At 51.1% G+C, this 14269-nt stretch overlaps 1 long non-coding RNA gene across 1 annotated transcript; it reads left to right on the top strand.

Annotated features, from left to right (window-relative positions):
• Positions 1 to 9497: 9497 nt before the first annotated feature.
• On the top strand, positions 9498 to 10981 carry LOC135819189 (uncharacterized). The gene is made up of 2 exons (XR_010553874.1): positions 9498 to 9679; positions 10079 to 10981. It is a non-coding gene; the product is annotated as an uncharacterized LOC135819189 (long non-coding RNA).
• Positions 10982 to 14269: the final 3288 nt, after the last annotated feature.

Here is a 14269-nt window from a genome sequence, read left to right as displayed (position 1 = left end):
ATTTCGACTCCGCCGTACCGCTGATGTTGCTGCATGGCATACGCTATATGCGTTGTGTGCGTTTTGCTGTATACGCTGTTATGTCCAGTTTTATATGCTTATGTTTTGCATGTACGCTGTTTCTGCATGCTATAAATAGCTGGTGTTATTAGTGTTCATTGTTAATTATCAGATGAAGTGAAATATACTGTGTAAAGGAAAACAGTTGTCCTCGTGCCGTGTGGTCGTACGATCCTGACAATTTAGAGAATCTTAGAGGGTTCATAACATTTGGCGACCACGCCAGGATAGGAGCGAGCATGGCAGAGGAACTATGGAACAATTTGGAAGCCAGCTTTATCGACAATGGAGAGCGGTTAGGATTAGAAGGCGAGTTGTTGAAGGTACATGTGGAGCAGAGGCTCCAACAGTACGCGGAGCGTGAGGAGCGCAGTGCCAGACGGCGAGAGGAGGCGCTCCGCACCGAGTTTGCCAAAACACTAAAGGAGATTAACGAGCGCATAGCCAATGCGCAGGAGGGTGAGGGTAAAGCCACGATGGGAGGTACAGAGGAATCTCCCAGTCACAGCGGTGGGCGTCAACCGGTGATGAAAATCCCCTCATATGATGGAACGCAGCCATTGGAGCGTTATCTTGACCTGTTCGAGGACATCTGTTCCAAGAACGAGTTCGAAGAAAGCGAATGGCTGCTGCGACTGCGCATCGCGCTAGCGGGTAGCAAAGCGGAGAGGATATGTATTGGATGCAATAATTACGAGGAAGCGAAGCGAGAGTTGCTCGCCTCGCTCGGAAAGACTCCGGATAAAGCGTGGAAGACATTGCTGACAGGCAAGCAGCGGTCAGATGAGTCGTTTCATCAATACGTTGTCCGTGTTTGCCGAGAGGTAGAGGTGTGGGCCACACTCGCTATGACAGAAGATGGCGAGGTGGACACCAAGTATAGCGCCGATATAGGAAAAATGTCCCCGGTGCTGCAAGCAATGGCAAAGCAGGTAATCTTGGAGCAATGCGGACCTGAGATGAAGACGTACCTGGTCGAACGGCAGTGCTACGGGATGTCACTGCGCCAGGTACAGGAGCACGGCGCGTCTTACCAGGTCGCGCACGGACGACAGGGTGATACTGCCAGGAAGCCAGTAGAACGATCGGTGCCAAGGCCCACGGCGTCGGCACAGTGCATGGCGATATCGGTCGCAGATGCAGAGAAGCAGCTAAAGACGCTGCCACTGGAAGGGAGAAAGGGTTTTCTGCAGCGAGAGAGACTCTGCTGGAACTGCCTTAAGTATGGCCATATGGCCAGAGAATGTCGGTCAGGCTCGAGATGCACGAAATGCCAGAGGAAACACCACCTGCTAATACATGAGGTGTTGGATAGAGCAGGTTACAGCCGGGAGAAACCGACTGAGATAGTTACGGAGAAGAATGTTGGGTCGTGCTGTCTACACTCGCCAAGTGTGCGGCTGATGACCGGAGTGGCACGAGGTGAGGGAAGAACTCGAAACGCGAAGGTTCGCGTGTTCCTGGACTCGGGTGCTGAGGCGTCATTCGTGACTGCAGCGTTGGTGTCAGCAATCGATGCAGAACACGTTGGGGTTGAAAATGTAGAGGTGAAGCCGTTCGGCGCGGAACCAACCCAACAGCGCATGGATAAGTACGCCATCACGATCCAGGGTAGCTCCGCTAGCATTCGGGTACGCGCGTTCGTGAAACCAACGCTTGAGATGGACCTGAAGTGCGCAAGTCCGCAGACCATTGCCCAGTGGCACAGTTGGGGAGTAGAGCTGAGTGACAAGCCTCAACAAGGGACATCAGACGAAATACATATGCTGATTGGTGCAGACTATATCAACGCGGTACTGCACAGCAAGAAGGAAGTTAATGGTGAGACGGTGTGGAACACAGAGATAGGTAATGTATTATCTGGTCCAGCGTCTGCACCAAGTCGAAACAGCCAGCCGGTGACCGTGTCATGTGTCACAGCCCACATTGAACAACTATGGCAGTTGGATGAACCTCCAGAACAACATCAGCACCTGCCATCTTTCCCGCTATGTCGCCAGGGCAGCGGGTACCAAGTGGGTCTCTTGTGGCGAAATGAGCGTCGCCCAACGGATAACTTTGCTCAAGCTAGAGTCATCGCAACGCGGCTTCTTGAAAAGCTGAAGAGGAATGGGAAGCGTGCGCTCTATGATGATGTGCTGATCAGGGAGTACCGCGAGCTTGGAGCAATTGAGCTGGAGCCATGTCAGAGCGATGCCGGGTACTATGTACCGCATCATGGTGTATTCCGCGAGAACGCTGCAACCACGAAGTTAAGAGTGGTGTTCAATGCCTCGGCGACGGCTCCAGATGGCAAGTCGTTGAACGACATGGTTGACCCTGGACCGTCGCTATTGCCGAGTCTCGCAGGTATGCTATTACGGTTCCGTGAATATAAGAGCGCGCTGCAAGCAGACATCCGAAAGGCTTTCTTCATGGTCGCGGTTAATCCCGAAGACCGTCCGTACCTGCGTTTCTTGTGGCCCGGTCGAAGCGACAGCGATGAACTGTTAACCTGGAGGCTAACGAAACTTCCATTTGGCGTAAACTGCTCGCCATACATGCTTACTGCGGTGATTCAGCATCACTTGAAGGAGCTACGGGCGTTGTCTGCACCCAAAGAGCGAGATCGTATTGATCTCTTGCTCACGAGTTTCTACGTTGACGATTTAGTCTCTAGTGTGTCAAATGCGTCGGAAGCCAAGGAGATGCAAGAGTTCAGCGTGCGTGTGCTTACGGATGCTGGCATGGAGTTACGCAATTGGCGAGGCAACGAAATCCCGTGCAATCCAGAGGCCGGAGATAAAGTCCTCGGTCTGAAATGGAAAACCAGTGATGACTTGCTCAGCATAGCAGCGCTAGGCGAGTCCGATAGGCCGTCTGTTTGGACCCGGCGATCCCTCCTCAAGTGTGTTGCATCAGTGTTTGATCCGCTAGGTCTAGCAGCACCGGCAGTTGTGCCGGGAAAGATACTGCTACAGCAAGCCTGGAAAGTCGGAGGCGACTGGGATGATAAGTTGCCTGATGGCATCGCAGGCGCATGTGCGCAATGGTGGGGAGAGTTGGCCGAAGTGGTGAGCATTGACATACCACGTTGGATTTGCTGCAATCTTGACACGCCGATTGCGCTTCATGCCTTCGCCGATGCCAGTGAGAAAGCGTTTGGATGTTGTTTGTATGCAGTCGTCAATGGACAGTCGCACTTGGTATTTGCCAAGGCCAAAGTGTCACCTGTGTCTCCGCCCACGTTAGCCCGCCTTGAGTTACAAGCAGTATGTTTAGCGGCTCGCTACGCTGAGTTTGTGGTGAAGGAGCTGCGTGTTACCGTCACGCAAGTCTATGGCTGGACTGACAGTCTCACTACCGTTCATTGGATCAGTAATCCATCGTACAAATGGAAAACATTTGTGGCTAACCGCGTCAGTCAAGTCCAAGAGATATCGAAGAAGGTCGGCATTGTGTGGAACCATTGCCCGGGCCTTCACAACCCAGCAGATTTACCGTCGCGTGGGAGTAGTGCACAGCAGATCCGTAGTCCGTTCTGGAGGGGCGGACCAACCTGGATCACGGAGCCCAATGACTGGCCCACCGCATCCTCAACCGCAGCTACAGATGAGTCCAGTGTAGAAGTACGAGTGTCAGCCACCACCTGTAGTCGAGAATCTGATAAGGAATGGTGGCTCCGATTCAGTAAATGGTCGAGGGCACAGGGCATGGTGACTCGGATGTTGCAGTGGAAGCACACTGAGCCTCGTGCTGAACTCTATTTTGCAGCAGACAACGTATTGTACCGCATCGTTCAAGCCGCATGTTTCGCTGAGGATCTTGAGCCGATCAAGCAAGGTCAACCAGTGAAGCCCGGGTCGAAGGTGTATCAGCTTGCACCGTTTCTGGATGAGCATGGAGTGCTCAGAGCCGGGGGACGACTTCAGCACAGCGAGTTGGCGTATGGAGCCAAGCACCCAGTCCTGTTAGGCAAACATCATCTGACCGATTTGCTGTTGGAGAAAATGCATGTTGAAAGGATGCACCAAGGTGTAGAAGGAGTCTTGTCGTTTATCCGTCAGAAATTCTGGATTATCGGTGGTCGACGAGCGCTACGCAACATTACTCAGCGATGTGTTACATGCCGCCGCTACAAGGCTAAGGCTGCCTCAGAAGTCTGCCCGCCGCTGCCAGAAGACCGAGTTGTTCACGAGAGGCCGTTCGCAACTACCGGCATCGACTATGCTGGTCCGTTGTACGTGCGCCGTGGTGAGTCATCTCCGAAGGTATGGATTGTAATGTTCTCCCGACGTCCTTAGTATGTGTCGAGAGCACACCAAAATACCAAGTCAACACGGTCTCGTTGTGAGGCAAAGAACCCTTTTCATTTTCAGTGCAAGAACACAAATAGTCGTGAAAGACACATCATACAGCAAGACAGCCGCGGGTACTCCATATCTGGATCTAGTAGAGTACTAGAGGGTACACTACGGTGCATGAGACATCTATAAAGAGAAGAGTACAAATAAGAGAAACAAGCATGCACAATGGGTACACACACACATACAAGATAACACTACATCTCCCCTTCTTCAAAAAGGAGAAAGAGCATAGCAGTGAAAGTTGGAAAGAGAAAGACAAGACGAGAAGACCAAATAATGCAAAACATTTATGTATAATCCTATCCCTCCCTTCCGCAAAAGAAGAAGAACACGCACATACACACATACGCATGAGAAAAGCGTAGAGAAGAGTAGAGCAACAGAGCAAGAGATGAAAGAGGTAATGGTGATGCGAGTTCAGTGGTAGATCAGAGCAAGAGTTCAGTCAGAGAAACCATAACGATCAGGAGGCATCACTGTACGACCACTACGAGTAATGGTTGTGCCTGCTGATGTTGTACTGGATGTAGGAACGGCTGAGTGTGTAGAAGAGGTTGTAGACGATGTGGTACTTGTTGTCGTAGGTTGTGGTGGACGCGGTGGTGTTGTATCTGGTGCTGAAGCTGCTTTCGGAACCTGCGCAACCGGAGGTGCGGACGGCAAAGCAACAATGTGTCGACGGTTGCGACGATATTCACCCGAGGGTGTAGACACAACATATGAGCGAATGGCGGGTTGACGGAGTACTGTACCAGTCTCATGGCGATCCGTGAGATAGACTGGTTGCTCAGCTTGTAGAGGCGGTAGAGAACGAGTACGGTGCCGATCGTTGTAGTTGCTGGTTTGCCGGGCCTTGAGAGCTGCATCGGCGGCGGCAAAGGCAGATGTCGAAATCATCTGAGGTTGCAGTTGCGAGCTGGACACGGGGACACGTGAACGGAGTTGTCTACCCATTAGGAGCTGTGCAGGACTGTAACCGGATTCCAGAGGAGTATTGCGATACGTGAGCAACGCACTGTACCAATCTGGAGAGGCAGTGAATAGATGCTTGACGGTTTTAACGGATCTTTCGGCGAGACCATTAGCCTGCGGATATAGCGGAGAACTGGTTACGTGCTGGAATGAGAACTCCTCGGCAAATCGACGGAACTCCTCAGACGCAAACTGTGGACCGTTGTCCGACATCAATGTCTCGGGAATACCGTGACGGGCAAAGATACTTTGCAGGTGCGTAATTACAGCCTTGGATGATGTTGACGTCAGCTGGACGACTTCGATGTAGCGAGAGTAGTAGTCTACCAGTAGGAGAAAGTCACGCGAACCAAAGTGGAACAGGTCAGCAGCTAGACGTTGCCATGGTAGATCAGGGAGTGTTGTTGGGATGAGCGGTTCAGCTGGTTGAGTGTGCATGCGGGCGCACGTCGAGCAATTTGCAACATACAGCTGAGTATCCGAATTGATGGAGGGCCACCAGACAGAGTTGCGGGCAAGACGGCGACACTTGGCTATGCCCTGGTGTCCAGTGTGGAGCCGTGACAGAATGTCGTCGCGATGAGATGCGGGAATGATCAACCTGTCGTTGTAGAGCAGCAGACCGTCATCGGTAAGTGTGATGTGTGCCCGGTGTTCTACGTATGGTCGAACATCAGAAGGAGCGTCGGATGAGTGTGGCCAGCCGTCAGCGCAGTAGCGAGCAAGCGACTCACACACTTGATCAGACTCTTGCCACTCGGCGATGTCATCGAGGCGTTTAGTTGTTGCAGGCAGACAATCAACGGCGTAGTCGACGAGCGCTGCTGTCTCAGCTGCGAGGAGATCAACATCTTGGCTGTCGGCTTGTTCTGATGAAACAGGTGCTCTGGAGAGAGCGTCAGCAATGGCGAGATCCTTGCCTGGCACGTGAACAATGCGGAAATTGAAACGAAGGAGCCTCAGACGGAAACGGACAATTCTAGGCGGTAGGTCGTCTAGAGCACGGCTGCCTAGAAGCGGGATGAGCGGCTTGTGGTCGGTCTGGATCGTAAACGGCTTGCCAAGTACGAAATGTTCGAAACGATCGCATGCCCAGGTAGAAGCAAGAGCCTCTTTCTCGATTTGAGAATAGCGGGTCTCAGCTGGTGTCAGAGAACGGGACTGATATGCAACTGGACGAATGGAGCCGTCAGACTGCACCTGGAGGAGGACTGCTCCCAGGCCGAATGATGAGGCGTCTGCAGATATGATCGTATCCAGGGTAGTCGAGTACATCGCCAGTACTGGATGCGAACTGAGGGCTGACTTGATCGCGTCGAATGCTGCTTGGTGCTCCTCGGTCCAGGACCATTCCTGGCCTTTGACCAGGAGAGCACGCAGTGGCTGGGACATCGTTGCCAGATCAGGTACAAACTTTCCCAGCTGATTCGCCATGCCAAGGAAACGACGTACTGCTGGGACATCCGTGCAGGGTTTCAGCTCCTGAACGCCGCGCACTTTCTGGGGATCAGGGTGGATGCCGTTGTCGTCGAGGATGTGCCCCAGGAACTTGACTGAACGTTGGTGGAAAGCACACTTGTCTGGGTTGAGTGTGATTCCGGCTGATGAGAGACGCTGCAGGACTGCATGCAGATTCTTCTCCTCCTCGTGTTCGTCGTCACCGAAGGTTAGAACGTCGTCAATCATGCAGATTGTGCCTGGCAGGTCGCTCAGCAGGTCAGACATCTGCTTCTGGAAGTACTCAGGTGCAGAGGAGATGCCAAACGGGAGTCGTCGAAAGCAGAAACGACCGATGGGCGTAATGAATGTTGTTAGCAGTTGAGATTCCAGCGACAAGGGGATCTGGTGAAAGCCCTTGTTCGCGTCCAGCTTCGAGAAGACCTTGGCTGTGCCGAGGCGAGCAAGCAGGTGATCGGTTGTTGGCATGATGTGACGTTCCCGTCGGATAGCCTGGTTGAGTCGGGTAAAGTCGCCACAGATGCGCACGTTACCGTTGGGTTTAGGAACCACTACCATACCGGCACACCAATCGGTTGGCTCAGTTACCTTGCGAATGACACCACTCTGTTCGAGGGCCTGCAGTTCTTCGATAACTTTGGCTTCCATCGGTAGAGAGATACGGCGTGGTGTAGGCAGAGAGTAAGGCTGTGCATTATCGACCAGCCGAATCGTGTGCTCGCTGCCAAACGAACCAACTCCCGCAAAGAGCTCAGGGTACTGCGATTTGACGGAGGACTGCTCAGACGTACCGGTAGTTGCGCTGAGCAAATCTGCTGGCGGACTGAAGATATGTAGGGCTTCGATTGCTGGCCGGCCGAGCAGAGGTGTTTTCAGGTGCGGTACCACGTACACTGTTGTGTCTACTGCAAAGTCGGAAAATGCAGAACGGCAGATACTGAGTGTGACGCGGCCTGAAACAGCTAGAGTTGCGTTGTCTGGACCTTTCAGCGTACGGTCGGATTCCTGGAGGCTGAGCTGATGGTGAGCAGATATGTCGTCATATAAGCTGGCTGGGATGGCAGTTACGTCTGCACCAGTGTCGACCTTCATTGTAACTGGCACTGACTGCAGCAGCATGGGCATAGACCACCCAGTATCAGCGGACAATGCACCTAGGTAGGCTGGAGGATAGTGCCACTGGTCAGCAGACTGTAATGGACCAGAGCTAGCAGCAGAGGACTGCAGACTATGCATGTGACTGGTGTTGGAGGCAGACTGAGAGCTACTAGTGTGCTTCTGCATACAAACAACAGCAAAGTGTCCAATCTTGCCGCAAAATGAACACTTGGCCTGAAGAGCTGGGCATTGAGTGCGTGCATGGCGTTCCTTACCACACCAGTGACAGGTACTGGATTGATCAACGCCAGAGCTGTGCCTGGGTGCAGACTGACTTGAGCGAGGATGACCACTGTAACTGTGTGTACTGCGGGGCTGTGAAGCATGACCAGTTGAATCGTGGTTGTACTGGGCCGGATGTTTCACACCTTGGTGAGATTGTGGTCGCATGCTAAGTGCATTCAGCTCCAGTGCACAGGTACACGACTCACATGCAGAGTGATGCTGCTGTTCGAAAGCGTGGACTTGGTGAAGAGTTGCACCAGCTGACGAACCATGACGGACAGTGGACTGTTGTGTTCGTACAGTCTCTTTCTGGCGAGCTTGTGCCAGAGCTTTGTCCAGTGTAAGAGATGGGTCCAGTTGCATGTTCTGGGACAGGGCAGTGTCTGCAACTCCTGCAACAAGGCGATCACGGATCATCTCGTCGTGGAGCTGCTTGAAGCTGCAACGTTCTGCCAAACGAAACAAATCAGTTATGTAGCCATCAATCGACTCTCCGGGCTGTTGGGACCTCTGGTGGAATTTCGCACGCTCGTACACCAGATTGCGTTTCCTGCCATAATGGTCTGCAAATTTCTGGAATACGATGTCGTAGTTGTCCGCATCCTGGTCTGATAAATGGAAACTCAGTAGGAGGTCGTCAGCCTCGTCGCCCATCGAATATAACAAAGAGTTTACTTGCACGGACTGTGCCTGCATATGAAGACCCGAGGCGAGCCTGTATCTCGTAAATCGCTTGCTCCACTTCTCCCACACATCAGCGGACTTGAAGTCGAATGGGGCTGGAGGAGCTACCTGGGTAAGGTGGATCATCGACGGAACCTGGGGTGCCACGGGACCCAGAGATGATACCGTGGGGAGGGATAGCCCAGCCGCGGAGGAAACGACAGAGGGTGCAGCTTGACCAACACTCGAGACAGTGACTGCTCCTGACGAGCAACCTTTTCATTTTCAGTGCAAGAACACAAATAGTCGTGAAAGACACATCATACAGCAAGACAGCCGCGGGTACTCCATATCTGGATCTAGTAGAGTACTAGAGGGTACACTACGGTGCATGAGACATCTATAAAGAGAAGAGTACAAATAAGAGAAACAAGCATGCACAATGGGTACACACACACATACAAGATAACACTACATGGATAGCATTGTTTGTGTGTGCTACCACCAGAGCAGTTCACTTGGAGGTGGTCGATAGTTTAAGTACCGAGTCATTCTTGATGGCATTTCGGAAGTTTGTCGCGAGACGTAGTTTGCCGTCTCGGATCAGGTCTGACAACGCTACAACGTTCAAGGCGGCATCTGACAAACTGAGTGTGCCATGGATGTTCAATCCTCCAGCTGCACCATGGCATGGAGGCTTCTATGAGCGAATGGTTGGTACAGTGAAGAGTGCCTTGAAAAAGGTAATGGGAACAGCGTTTCTGAAGGTTCAGGAGCTTGAGACCATCTTGTATGAGGTTGAAGCAGTGGTGAACTCATCTGCTTCACTACCTCTCTCTCTCTCTCTCTCTCTCTCTCTCTCTCTCTCTCTCTCTCTCTCTCTCTCTCTCTCTCTCTCTCTCTCTCTCTCTCTCTCTCTCTCTCTCTCTCTCTCTCTCTCACTCACTCACTCCTTTCTTCCCGGTTGCCGTGCTTGTGACTTTTTTTCCCCTGCTGCCGTGCTCATATTAGTTATCTAACTACAGCTGTATCTTCTTCTTGGTTCTGTTTGTCCGCTTATTATTATATTTTCTTTTCTCTTATTATCAGTGGGACCATTGTCATTAGGTTTAGGCCTGTTTTGGAACTCCACTTTAAATAAAGCCAAACAACAACAACAACAACAACAACAGGAGCTTGAGACCATCTTGTATGAGGTTGAAGCAGTGGTGAATAGTCGTCCGTTAACTTATGTGTCTGATAGCCTGGATGAGCCACCAGTAACCCCTGCAATGATGATGGGTAACATTTGGATGTCGTCAGCGAAGCCAGCAGGTACCCCGGACGCTACGCATATGTCAGCGAGATTGCGTTACCTCAGTCAGACAATGAAGCATGTCAAGAATCGTTGGGAGGTGGAGTACCTAAGTCAGCTGAACAAGCACCAACAGACCATGTCGCGCCCTTTAGCTGTGGGTGATGTTGTCTTTGTTCTCGATGATACCAAGCGCAAACAGTTCTGGCGTTTGGGACGGATCATCGAGTTATTCCCTGGTCGAGATGGCAAGCGTCGTGTTGCCAAGGTTAAGTTGAGTACCAGTACCCTGTTGAGGCCGATCCAAAGGTTAGTGCCATTAGAAGTATCGTCACAGGACGTGGCTCCTGGGCTTGCCGATACCGCTCAACCTGCTATCGTCCCTCAGCAGCCAGCGTATGAACCGCCAGCACCGTTACCACCACCACGGCAGCAGGAGATGACGCGTTCTGGGCGCGTAGTCAGAGCCCCGGATCGTTTTTGACTTGTGTGCATTGTTGTACGGCGGTGAGAAGCCCTTTGGTGGGGAGAATGTTGTAAACCACCAGTTCTCAATTGGGAAAGGCCTTCGCGTTTATGGCATTGTATTCGTTGAAATGTTGTATTTCGACTCCGCCGTACCGCTGATGTTGCTGCATGGCATACGCTATATGCGTTGTGTGCGTTTTGCTGTATACGCTGTTATGTCCAGTTTTATATGCTTATGTTTTGCATGTACGCTGTTTCTGCATGCTATAAATAGCTGGTGTTATTAGTGTTCATTGTTAATTATCAGATGAAGTGAAATATACTGTGTAAAGGAAAACAGTTGTCCTCGTGCCGTGTGGTCGTACGATCCTGACAATTTAGAGAATCTTAGAGGGTTCATAACAGCCCTGGAATCTGTCACAACGGAACGAGTGGGCGTTCTCTCGCGGACTCCCACAGACCCAAGTCAATTTTTGAATTTTTTAGGTTTAGGGTGTGCTACGAGGTCGTACCTTTGATACAACATCCAGTGCTGGGACCTCCACAGCAAGCCATTTCCACAGCGCTGCACACCAAATCCAGGATGCCCTCAGAAACCGGCAAAGACTGCCACTCACGTTTCACTACTGCCTAGTACTGAATCCTACCTGACTTCTTGACACGACTCAAACTTGCCAAAGTCACTAAATCAACGTCAACTACAATAATCAAGCCACATATCTGCAACGTCACGAGGGTGCTGGCAAAAGTCCTGCTGCACGGCGGCGGGCTTCGCCCGCCGCCGTGCAGCCCAATACGTGGTTTTTTAACGTGATTTTTTGGACTTTTTTGGACTTGGGGCAAAATTCTGCACACTTTCGCGTGTTTCCATAATACGACAAGTTGCGCACGGTCTGCTCACATTCAAATACAGTGCTGCCAACAAATGACAGCATGCAACAAAAAAATCTTTCCTTGCAAGGGCACATTTTCGGCCATAACTCTTGAACGGCTGGTCAGATAGGGACACAATTTTCAGAGAATTTGCAGCTATTCATGCTCTTTTAACTGACGTAGCACTCAATATGAATTTACAAATTCGATTTTTCAGCGAATTTTTGGGTAGTCTGCCGCCTTAACTGAGTATAACCCCATAAGCCGCATCCTTGTCACACCAAGCAAGTGGGTACCCAGTTCACGAAGTCTGACGTCACAGCTTCTTGAAAACGCGTATTTACTTGGCCAAGTGGTAAAGTAGCGGACCTTTAGCACCACGTTTACAACGTAGGCCTTTTGATGTACTTGATTACGTCGATGGGGGTGCGCGATACGTGTTTTGCATACTTGGCTAGCCTTTAGCGAGATGTGATTATGGATCGACGTCGTTGCCACAGGAACAGAGCTCGAGCAGAATGGCGCGCGTGATTTCAAAGTTCCTCGCGGGAAATGTGGATGAAAAGACTGTTTTTTTAGTAAACTACATGATTGTACTGTACTTCGCAAATTAGTCCGAGTCACCAGCAAATGAGTTCTATCTCGAAGTGTACGGATGGTTACCGGCTTCCATTTGGCGTGGTATATAGTTGCCAAATTCAGGAGTACAGTGTTCCAGGCCCGCGAGCCACGAGAGAAGGGCTTTTCGCTCGACGCTGCCATTACTTCTTTCAACAAATTGATGACTGTCCTCCTTGGCTCCAAAACGAAATTTCTGGCACACAGCCTTAGTCAGCGTGTCCTCGGCAGCCATACCGAAACACAAAACAAAGATAGCAAAGAATAAAATTGCGCCTCTCGATCGATCGTACCTAGTACCTCGTCGGTTGAATAACAAAAACTACAACATCAAAACATCGATGTGTTTTTTGAACTCTTGACCTCTTGGTGCAAGTGCAAAGGCAAATTCCTACGTCCCGTCACAACGTACAAAAGGCCTTTTCTACGTCGAAAACGTTGCCTGATGAACGTACATCCTACGTCGCGACGTGACCCCGAACCCGGACAAGGCCCTACGTCAGGCTTACGTCGTAAACGACGTGGTGCTAAAGGTCCCTAATGAACAGAAACCTCTCGTCAGGCTCTCGACCCCGCGTAGGATGTAGGAGGGCATGCAGCCGTGCCTACGTCATCACTCAATGATCACGTACTAGACACCAGTCCTTAGTGACCTGTGCATGACTGTGGGATGATGTAACCATGGCAACTACCCACGCCGACTATTCTGCTGATCACTGCAGTGTGTGCGGTCTCTGTTGGATAATTGTTAGCCTCTCTACAAACCAGAACATCTTCCCGCGCCACTGTTGTATTGCCACTAGCGCAGACTCAGTAGGTGATTTTATCGGCCACCCATGGCCATGTCACCGGAAAATCGTCCATGATGGCATGAAGGTCTGCATGCACAACCAGCTGGTTGTAGCTGGTTCGACGTGTTCGTGCTCGCAGTATATTATACTAACAGTCGAACATTTCTCACTTATACTAGAGAATACACGGCAGGCGTTAGGTGGGAGGTTTCCCGAGAGCGGTTGCGTTCAAGAAGTAGGAGCTCAACAAGAACAAGGGTAGCTTGTATTTCAGGACCTTGTGTTAACAGAGATTGTGCAGGGCGTTAGGTTTGCAGAATGTCGGCGAGTGGTTCCAGTGACAACGTTGGAGAGGACTCGTCAAGAAACGGGCGCAGCGTCTCGGCCAGTGTATGCAGTGAACCGGGTGAGGTTTGCAGTCTGCCGGAAATTTCTAGTCAAGTAAGCGGTGAGGTTTTCAGTAGCACAGCAAGAGATACAGTTTGCAGTGTGGCAGTAATAGAATGCCATGAGAACACCACTCAAGACTCGGGAAGTTGTGCAGGCAGGAGGAAAAAGCCATATGAAGAACGTCCACAGCCCGACAATGGAGAAGACGGATTGCAACTGTTGGTATCCTCGCCAGCGCTGCCCAAGTTACCGGATGAAGTATGGGCACTGATATTCAGGGAGTTACCGGATGGATGGTATCACAGTCATCGCCTAGCAACCGTCTGTCAGCAATTCGCGAGGGTCGCTGCTGACTGGAAAGGTAGGATATGTGAGACAACGTCTTTCGATTTCCGCCATGGATCTGGGAGAATCATGAACAGGAGATTCATGGAAATGGCTCGCAAATGTGGACATCACGTGAAAGAGTTGGCACTGATGGGAGGGAACTTCATGAGATCAAGGCCAAGAATCTCAACAAACGCTGTAGTTAAAGGTTTGAAATTCATGCCTAACCTCGCGGTGCTTGACTTCAGCATGTGTTTCATGGGAAGCGATCTCACAATCCTGGATGCAATACTTGAATTTGAGAATTTACGAGATGTTCGAGTCACTGTTGCCGGGAGGCAGGGAATTTTTTTTCACGATTACTCATCTCATTTTACTGAGGCGGGCATGAATACACTGGAGGCATTAGCTGCCAAGATGTCCCTCCATCTGACAATCGTCGGATGGTATTGGATAGATACTGGTTTAGACGAGATACTGCACCGACTTCAAGCCAGGTCGGTAAATTTGAAAAGCCTGCAGGTTGCCCGGCGTCCTGTTTCCTTCGCCACGGCGCTGTGCGGAACAACTCCAGCTAACGCAGGCGTGATGGCGGAACACCGTTCACGATTTCCATTGAAATCTTC

This window comes from Sycon ciliatum, chromosome 6, assembly GCF_964019385.1.
Source record: "Sycon ciliatum chromosome 6, ocSycCili1.1, whole genome shotgun sequence".
In the NCBI taxonomy this organism is placed as follows: Eukaryota; Metazoa; Porifera; class Calcarea; order Leucosolenida; family Sycettidae; genus Sycon; species Sycon ciliatum.
Note: the sequence above shows the minus strand (reverse complement) of the source record. Positions and strands in the feature narration are given on the sequence as shown.